A 10066-nucleotide genomic window follows, 5' to 3' on the forward strand; every position below is an offset into this window, starting at 1 on the left:
AGAAGAGAAGACAAAAAAAAATGAAATCTCAGACGAAATACCACTGCAACTAAGACGCGGCACCAAAACGAAAAAAACACACAGGAGAAAAAGAAAAAAAAAACACACACAATCACTCGCACACACATATACACAGAGAGCCCCCACCACACTCGCTGGCTGTCGAAACGAGGTGGCAACGCTGCCGTGTGAAAACTGAGCGGTTCCTTTTTTTGTGTTTTTGTTTTATTATTATCTTTTATTTTTATTTTTTTTTCACTGTTTTATGTTTATGTTTACGCGTCGAACTTGCTTAATAGTTTCGAAACTAAATTATATTTCATGTACTTTCCCTTTTCCCGGCTGACTTTTGCTTTTCTTTTCAACACGTTCTTGTTTATCTTTTGAAATTATTTTTCGTGGCTAGTTTTTTGTTGCCATACGTTTGCGGGCCCCACACACACAAACACACGCGCACGCCCTTTGGCAGTGGCAAGCGGCATGCGCCAACTGGTGGGGGGGACTAAAGCTTGTCATTATTTTTTACAAATATTACATTTATTTTTTGGCATAGAAATGCATATGTATGTGATTTTGTTTTTTTTTTGTATTTCTTTTTACTTCGACAATTTTTCGTTAATGTTTTTCAATTGCAAATGCCACAAGGACTTTCTAGCCACCTTTGAATATCACTAGATAACAAAAATTAAAAAAAAAACAATTTTTTGTTTTATTGCCACGTCGTGTGTTTCTTTGTGTGAGTGTTCTTAGACCCTTTCTTGCTACTCCTTACGTTATCCTTCTAGATTTTGTGCACCTCTTGACTCGTTCTTTATATTTTGTAATATCTTCTGCCCTTATTTTCGAAGCCCTCTCTGCCAGCTTGTGGCTATTTTTTTTCTTGAATCTGTGTTGTTGTTGTTGTTGTCCTTTCGCTCTTTACTCCCGTTTGGCCCTCCTGTTTGCCTGCTTTCTGTTCTGCTTTTTGGCGATTTATCTCTTTTCTTTCTATATTTCTACTGTTCTTCTCCTTTCTTTCTGCTTTGTTACTTTTGTTGTTGTTGCTCTTTCTGCTTTGCAATTTCGTTAATTTCAGTGTGTGACTGTGTGTGTGTTGCTTTTTTCTTTCCTCAAAGAGAGAGGGTGTCTCTGCCCCCGCGTGCACTCACGCGGGTGGGGGGAAGGAAACAGCGCGAGACAGGGCGCGCGCGTGTTGGCGGGGTTGGCCACAGAGCTTGTGTACGTGTGCGAGCGTGTGTGTGTGTGTGTGTGTGTGTGTGTGTGTGTGTGTGCGAGGGGGCTGCTAGACGCCTCGCCTTTGCCTTTGCCTTCGCCGCCACTGCACTTTTTCCTTTTTTATGCCTCTTACGTTGCGTTCTGCTTCTGCTGCTGCTGCTGTTAGCTGCCAGCACCACACATTTTTTGAGGACACTGTTTCGCGCACTTGAAAAGAATGTGTCAAAAAAAAGACTAACAAAAAAGGATTCACTGTTTAATTATTGAAACTGTTTCTCTCTACTTTTTTTCTCGTCTTATGTGTTGGGTTTTTCTTTGTGCTGCTTTCTGCGTGTCCGGGTGCTGTGCTGGAGCGGGGCGGAGGCCTTCTCTTGGCTTCTCTTCTGCCAACAATTTTTAATCCGCCGTTATATATAGCGTTTACTCTGCGAGCGCTCATGAGCCGTTACTCGCTGGTCGCGACGGAATGAAGGACTTTTTATTTATGTGTATGTCCTCGCCGCAGTCATCCTCAGCGCTGTCGCCGACGGCGGCGGCAACGACAACTACGACGACGCCAGCTGAGCGGCCGCCTCCACAGTGCTCTCCGCATCTCTGTATGCGCGTATGTATGTGTTAGTGTGGTGTCCCTGTGTGTTTGTGGGAAGGGGGCGCACTTTTTCGCAAAGCACCGTTAGATTACAGAGAGTAGCGACTCGGCACGACCGACACCACTCGCTGCTCTCTCGGCCCAAATCGCGGCATCGTTGCCGTTGTCGTTTTCGTCGTCGGCTCCTGTCGCTGTTTTTGACGCGGAGAGAGAGACCCCCAAAAACGGCCAAAAGCGCGATTTTCCCTCTGATTCTCTCTCTGCGTGTGTGTGCTTACGCGATTTGAGATGACGACGACGTAGGCAGCGACAGAAGCAGAAGCAGAAGCAGTAAAAACTACAAGAACCACACTGATTCTACTGCTATCACAGAACTACTCGTACTTACACAGGACTCCGGCCCGGGTCCAAGCCTGCACAGCGAGAAACACCCGAACGAACTGGGCGCACAAAGAAACAATTTAACAACTAATTCAACGAGAGTGAAGGTATGATTGAATAATCTTCCCATTAAGATTTATTCTTCGACATAAGTTGAAACAATAAATTGTTTCTAAAAATTAGTTGCGTCAAAAGCTTTCAAGAGGATTGTTTCATTATGTATTTTGCTCTTCTAATGATCAGACTGATCCACTAAGATTAAAACAAATGAGTTCAAATCGTGTCTCTAGAGCAGAGTGTATTATCTTTTAAAAAGATTAAAAACGACTTGGAACGTGAGACAACTTTTAAACCCGATACCCAGGTGTACATCTGTTTCTTGGTGGTTTTTTTTTGGTTTCTAATTTTACATTTGGAATTTTACATTTCTTCTAAAAATGACATCTATACCCACATCACTTCCCACGCCAACACGCCCTTGTAGCTCGCCCCCCTCCCTTAGAGCAGCACGAAGCTGAATGTGGAATGAGAATATGCAAAATATAAGCAAAGCTGCTGCAAGGGGTCGGGGGAAACCATTGCAAATTATTTTCGTCATTCTGGCTAAAGAATGATCCAATCGGATCCTTATTCAGTGATCTGATAGATATGGCTATTCTCTGTGGAATGACGTTTTAATACCCGGTACTCGAAGAGTAAATAGGGTATAGTGTATATGTAGCTCTATCTACGCGGCTATTGATGCTGATCAAGAATATACATACATATACTTTATGGGGTCGGAAACACTTTCTTCTGTGCGTTACATACATCCACTTTCAAGCAAAAATATAATATACCCTGTTTACTCTTCGAGTACTGTGTATAGTAATGTTGGGTTTCATTTGAAGTTCTCAGTGTATGCGTTTTGCTGCTGCTGCCACAGTCCACACACACACATCGTCATCTGAGTCAAGTTCCGTTCTCAGCCTCAGGTCTCTTCTCCTTCTCTCGAGCAATCTCCCTAGCAATCCTAGAATAAACCCATGCCTCCTGTCTCTATCCGACTTTTCCCTCTACCCATCACACACACGTCCACACAGGCACAGGCACCAGTCACCAGGCACACCCTCTTTGGTTCCACTTCCCCCCTTGGGGTCTGTGTGAGTGTTATCGTTATTGCCAGAACGGCCGCCGTTGACGTCGCCGTTGCTGTCACAGTCAGAATCATTTTCAGTGGCAGTGGCGCCACCCCCAAAAATTCAGCGACACCGCCCACATACACATCCTCCGCTCCACCATCACCCGCACAGTGGTCATAAATCGAATTTTTGTTTATGTGGTGGTTGGGCTGCTGCGGAGCACCCCCTGCCACCTCACGTCAGCTCCTTGCCCAGTCCATTGGCGTCTGGAGCCAACATCCTGTCATTCCAACAGTCGCGAGCGTCGACGCGGACAGCACAGCGGCAGAGACACAGGAGCTGAGAGGCAGCAGCGCCAATGGTTTACGGTTTGTTGTGCTTTCGATACCTCAACCCCAGCACAGCACCCCACCCACCCTTCCGGTGGGACGAAGTGCTGAGAGAGCGTGACAGAGTGTAAACGGAGGGGGGTGGCTGTGTGCGGGCGGTGGTGGTTCTGCCCACGTCGCTGTCGCTGTCACTTCCACTGCTGGCTTCGCTGCTCAGTGGCTGAGTGGTCTGTGTGGGCGGTGGGGCGCCTGCGTCACTCTCGCATGACACTCTCTCGCTCTCTCTTTCTTTTGAAATCTTTCCCTCGCATTGTAGTGCGCCTGCTCTCTGGCCATCTCGTCGCTTTCCATGCAAGCAGCGCCTAGACGCATGTAGCGGCTTTTGTTGCTATTCTCCATCTCTCTATTGGGGATGAAATTGTCCGAAATTCCTTGCGTCTCTGTGTACGGCTCCTGCGTGTGTTTGTGAGAGCAACGAAGCATCTGCCCAGTCGCGTGTGACGTCACAAGACAGCGGGCCACACTGGAAGGTTTCCGCAAAACCTTCAAATGCAGAAATATATCTTAAAATACTATTTAAACCAAGCTTTCTTTTCTTTTAGTTACTTTATTCGAAAAATATAAACGTTTTTCCTGTGACGTCACACTGTGTTTGAATTGGGTAGAACCCCATCTGTTAGGCACACTGCTTGTGAGGACATTTGCAATTCTGAGACCTGCGCGTTGCGTCACCTCATTGTTGAGATAGCCTGCGTCCTGCATTCGCTGATGTCCACTCGTCGCCGGTCCACTCGCTGCTTGAGAGACGCGAATTTCAAAAATTGAATTAAAATATATGATGAGAACGTTAAATATCGTTCGGAAAACAATTAATTAGCCTGAACCTAATCCTCAAATCGAATTCTCGGTTAATGTTATAGTGGACCAACTAGCGGTTCATTAACATACATACTGATGTACATATGTACATATGGGCAATTCTATGACGTCGACTAGGACGTTTGGACCCATTGCGAACGGTAGAATGGTCCAAATAAGACGGATTTTCAAAATTATTTTTCCAAAAACCTCAGGACGACCTTACAACTGGTGTTAAAGTTGTTCTGGTGTATGAAAAAAACTAAGAAACACGGAAGTGGTTTCGCAGTCTAGTCTATGCATGTCTCTATTAATTGGTGATAATTTTACAAAAATATGATTCGTTCTTTTTTTAAATTGAATTAAAGCCTCTGTAGCAAGGGACATAATACGCTGCCACAAACATTTTTTGGTGTTAAACAGTTAAAATTAAATACATACATATGTATGTTTATGTATACTGATAGAAAATAGAATGTTGAATATTTTTCACTTAAATTTTGATATAAATATGTTTCATATTTAAATTTAACTAGCTGACCCGGCGAACTTCGCACCGCCTAACAGTCAATGAATTTCGTGTTACTTTTTAGCTGAACTAATTTAGGCTTTGATGAACGTAAAACAATGATACAAAATAATATGTTTATATAGATAGAAACAAAAAATGCGCTCTAAAGCAGTCTTGAACAGCCTGACCAATGCATGATGTTCATGAAGCATTTGCTGCAGATCATGGAGAATTGCTCTCTTCGTAGCTGTGTTGATCCCTTGACGCCTGTCAAGTTGTTCTTCCATATTGCCCATGAAGTATATTTGCAAGAATTTATGCTGTGCATCTTCTATAGGTTGCAATGATCCAATGCGATGGTAACAGGATTTTCATTCAAGCACTTTGTGGTAAACGACATTCTTTGTTTTTTGGTCAGGCGCAAGAACAAATAAAGCGGATGGTTTGCCGACACGTGAGCATGCCACGTACAATTGACCATGAGAAACACATGCATTTTCTAGATTGAGGCCACAAATAGTCAAGGATAGGCCCTGTGATTTGTTGATCGTCATGGCGAAGGCAAGACGAATCGGGAATAGAATTCGTTTAAACTCAAAGGGCATATCCGTTGGGATCATCGGAATCCTTGGAATAAGAACTTCCTCATCTTTAAATTTTCCTTTAAGTATCGACGCGTGAATCACATTGCTCATCAGTTTTCTTATCACCAAACGCGTTCCATTACACAGTTTTGGTTGGTTTAAATTTCTAAGCATGATGACTACCGAGCCAACTTTAAGTTTTAAATTGTGCGGTGGTAAACCAGGCACATCCAAGGAGTTTAAAAATTCAGATGGATAATTAGTGGCTTCTTCTTCGTTTGTTACACAGTCGATAGATTTGAATGAATACAGAGTACCTACGATTTGATTTTGACTTATAAGATTGTGGTCATCTACATCTTTATTTTTAGCGGCCAAAATTGCTCGCTAACTTAACCATTTAGTATTTTTGTGGTTGGCAATGATATCCGGGAATACTTTGTTGATAAGCTCGTCTTTTGATGATACGAAACTGCAAAAATTTGGAGGAAATGAAATCAAACCGCTCGATTTGTCAACAGGAACACGGCCATTACCGATAGTCAGCAACTGCTTCGAGCAATCAACGGCAGATAGATCGTTCAGCAATGCAGAAACGCTAAAAAATGTCGTGATTCTAGTGTTTCACCATAAAGCAGGGAGCACAATGGCTCTGGTGGCGGGACCAATAATGGCAATTTCACTTTACCACTAAGGCAGCACAAACCAGGCGTTTCACCAGCAAACTTCAATGCTCCACAATGCTGGCAAACAACGTCCATTGGACCAATGCAAACTAAACGATGCAAGCTGTAGTCGATGGTGCAATCATACAGAAACGCTGCTCGATTCAAATCAATACTTGAACCATTTCTTCTTGCACTTCGAAGATTACTCCTCTGTTCAGCTCGACGATTTCTCTCTCTTTGCTCTTGTGTTTGAGAAGCACGAATTAAGGCCCTTCTTTGCTCCATACTAACGCGGAGCTGTTCTCGTGCAATTTCTCGCTCTCCATCAGATAATTGACTCGCGATATTCCGTTGTCTAATTGCATTACGGCTTAGCTGGGAAAGATTGGATCTTCTAGGACGCGGCATTGTTATTAAAATGATTAATACAAAATTAAACAAATAAATAAAACAAATATTAAATACAAATACAAATGAAAAACGAGAAGGGACGTGTGAGACGCTTCTTACGCGTCACAACTTTTATACCCGGCACTCAGTACTACATCTGCACTTTAGCGGTTATTTGTCAAATTTTACATTTTTTCTTCATCTGTCACCTACATCAACAACACTACTCACGCCAACACGCTCCTTTAGCTCGCCACCCTCCCCTAGAAACACACACTGCAGAGTCGCGGCAGAGGCAGCGGCAGAGGCAGAGGCAGAGGCAGCGGCAGAGGCAGTGACGTGTCAGGGGCCAGGCCATAAACAGCGCGAAGCAGAGTGTAAATGCTGCGGGACGGGGTGGGTTTGGCCACTGAAAATTAATTTCTCCATTGTGGCTATAATAATGATCCAATCGGATCCCAACTTGGTGATCTGATAGATATGGTCATTCCCTACGGAATGGCGTTTTTAGTTTTCTGTTATCTTTAAAATTGTAGATTTGGGAGGTTTTTCGCCCTTTTTGCGGGGGCGGAAGGGGGCAGGGGCTCATTTTTGAAATACACTGGTTTCAGTGTGAGCATACAGCAGTCTGGTGCCAAAATTTGGTGGCTCTAGCTCTTATAGTCTCTGAGAACTAGCCGACAAACAAGACGGACAGACGGACGGACGGACAGACGGACAGACGGACAGACAGACATGGCTCAATCGACTCGGCTATTGATGCTGATCAAGAATATATATACTTTATGGGGTCGGAAACGTTTCCTTCTGTGCGTTACATACAACCGTTTTCCGCACAAATACAATATACCCTATTTACTCTTCGAGTACCGGGTATAACAAATGAACAAGTAACTTTTTAGACATATTTCTAAACACACACATGATGTCTTCAGAAAAAAATAAAGTTTTGGCTTTAAGACCGCAACAAACAGGCCAAAGGTTGTTTTTATTAAGATGTATTCTGTTACTCGCGACGGAAACAAATCCAACAAGTCCAGCCGTTCTCGAGTTATAAGTGTTGCACAAAAAACGACTTTCTTTTATATATATAGATTTGAAATAAATATTTTACATTTTAAAATTGAATATATTTCATATTTAATTTAATTATGAGTCATATGTATTTAATTTAAATATGTGTCAGATTTAATATGAATATTATTCATATTTAATATCAATCTGATTCATATTTATTATACGTTTTCATACATCCTAAATGGAATGTTTTTTCCCACAAAAATAAAAATTTTCCATTGTACGTTTTATATTTCTTTAATTATAAAATGTATTCATAGGGGGTTGTAATTAACTAGTTTTTAGAGTTTATAGAGTTTTAGTATACAACTGTCTGGGATTTGTTGTAATTCTGCATATTAATGAGACAGCTAGATTTTGGATCTCGTATTTCGTAATCTTGATAATGTGGGTTTATTTATTTATAAACATCCATTTCGCAACAAATCACAAATATTTCGTCATTTTTAGTAAAATATGATTGTTTTAAATACCTTTAGATGTTAATTTTACATGGAATAAAATAATCGCTCTTATATATAGTCCCTTTATATTCGATTTGCTCTTTTATATCAATCATTTTAATATTGCAGTTGGGTAGTGGACCATTCAATGATGTTTTGGCTTTAATGTTGGTCCGAAAATGCTTAACGTATAATTTATGATGAGATCTTATCTGGATTTTCAAGTCATTTAAATCAGTTAACTAAATTTACTATTAAACAGAATGTAAATTATATCTAAAAGGTTGAAATACTTATTATTTTCAGGACCTAAGTCTCCTATCATTAAGAGTAGGAGTTTTGTTAAGCAAAATGTTTCACTGACAGTCATTTATAATTTTCTTTGTTTAAATCTGTTCAGTTCTATTTTTGGTTGATGTATTACCAACTTCAAGTTCACCAAGAGGAAAAATCATTTTTCCGCCGATAATTGTATCTAATTAAATGCTTTTTTTTTATCAAAACAAGCAAAATATTACAAAACGAGAAGGGACGTGTGAGACGCTTCTTACGCGTCACAACTTTTATACCCGGCACTCAGTACTACATCTGCAAATTTTACATTTTTCTTCATCTGTCATCTACATCACCAACACTACTCACGCCAACACGCTCCTTTAGCTCGCCACCCTCCCCTAGAGACACACACTGCAGAGTCAGGGCAGAGACTCGGCAGAGACAGAGGCAGAGACGTGTCAGAGGCCTCTGCCACTGCGCGAAGCAGAGTGTGAATGAGAGAATGTGCAAAAAACAAATATCAGATGCGGGACGAGGTGGGTTTTGCCACTGCAAATTAATTTCTTCATTGTGCTTCATAATGCTCCAATCGGATCCCAATTTGGTGATCTGATAGATATGGTCATTTCCTACGGAATTTCTTTTATCTTCAAAATTGTAGGATTGGGAGGTTTTCACCCTTCTGCGGAGGCGGAATTGGGCGGGGCTCATTTTTTAAATACACTGGTTTCAGTGTGAGCATACAGAAGTCTGGATGCAAAATTTGGTGGCTCTAGCTTTTATGGTCTCTGAGATCCAGGCGCTCGTAAGGACGGACGGACGGACGGACGGACAGACAGACATGGCTCAATCGACTCAGCTATTGATGCTGATCAAGAATATATATACTTTATGGGGTCGGAAACGTTTCCTTCTGTACTCGAAGAGTAAATAGGGTATATTGTATTTGTGCGGATAACGGTTGTATGTAACGCACAGAAGGAAACGTTTCCGACCCCATAAAGTATATATATTCTTTATCAGCATCAATAGCCCCAAAAGGGCGAAAACCTCCTAAAGCTACAGTGACCGGGAATGACCATATCTATCAGATCACCGAATTGGGATCAGATAGGATCATTATTACAGCCACAATGAAGAAATTAATTTGCAGTGGCTAAACCCACCCTGTCCAGCTGCTTTTGTTGTTTTTTTCACATTCTCTCATTCACACTCTGCTGCAGTGTGCCGCCTCTGCCTCTACCGCGTCTCTGCCTCTGCCATAAATGAGCGTGTTGGTGTGCGAAGTGTTGTAGATCTAGATGACAGATGAAGAAAAAATGTAAAATTTGACCAAAAACCGCTAGGGTACAGATGTAGTACTGAGTACCGTGTATAAAAGTTGTGACGCGTAAGAAGCGTCTGACACGTCCCTTCTCGTTAATCTTATATTAGCTTCTTTTATTTGTTGACTACAGGAAAAGGAACTTTTCCAATTGTGTGAAATCTTGTTAAATGACGTTTAAATGAAAATAACAAATAAAATGATTGATTACAATTGCTAACTCTGCATTGTAACGTGTCATTTTTGGTAATCAAATGCATACAATTTAAGTGATTAATTATCAATTCAGGCGATTTTTAA

The sequence above is a fragment of the Drosophila subobscura genome, chromosome A (genome assembly GCF_008121235.1).
Source record: "Drosophila subobscura isolate 14011-0131.10 chromosome A, UCBerk_Dsub_1.0, whole genome shotgun sequence".
In the NCBI taxonomy this organism is placed as follows: Eukaryota; Metazoa; Arthropoda; class Insecta; order Diptera; family Drosophilidae; genus Drosophila; species Drosophila subobscura.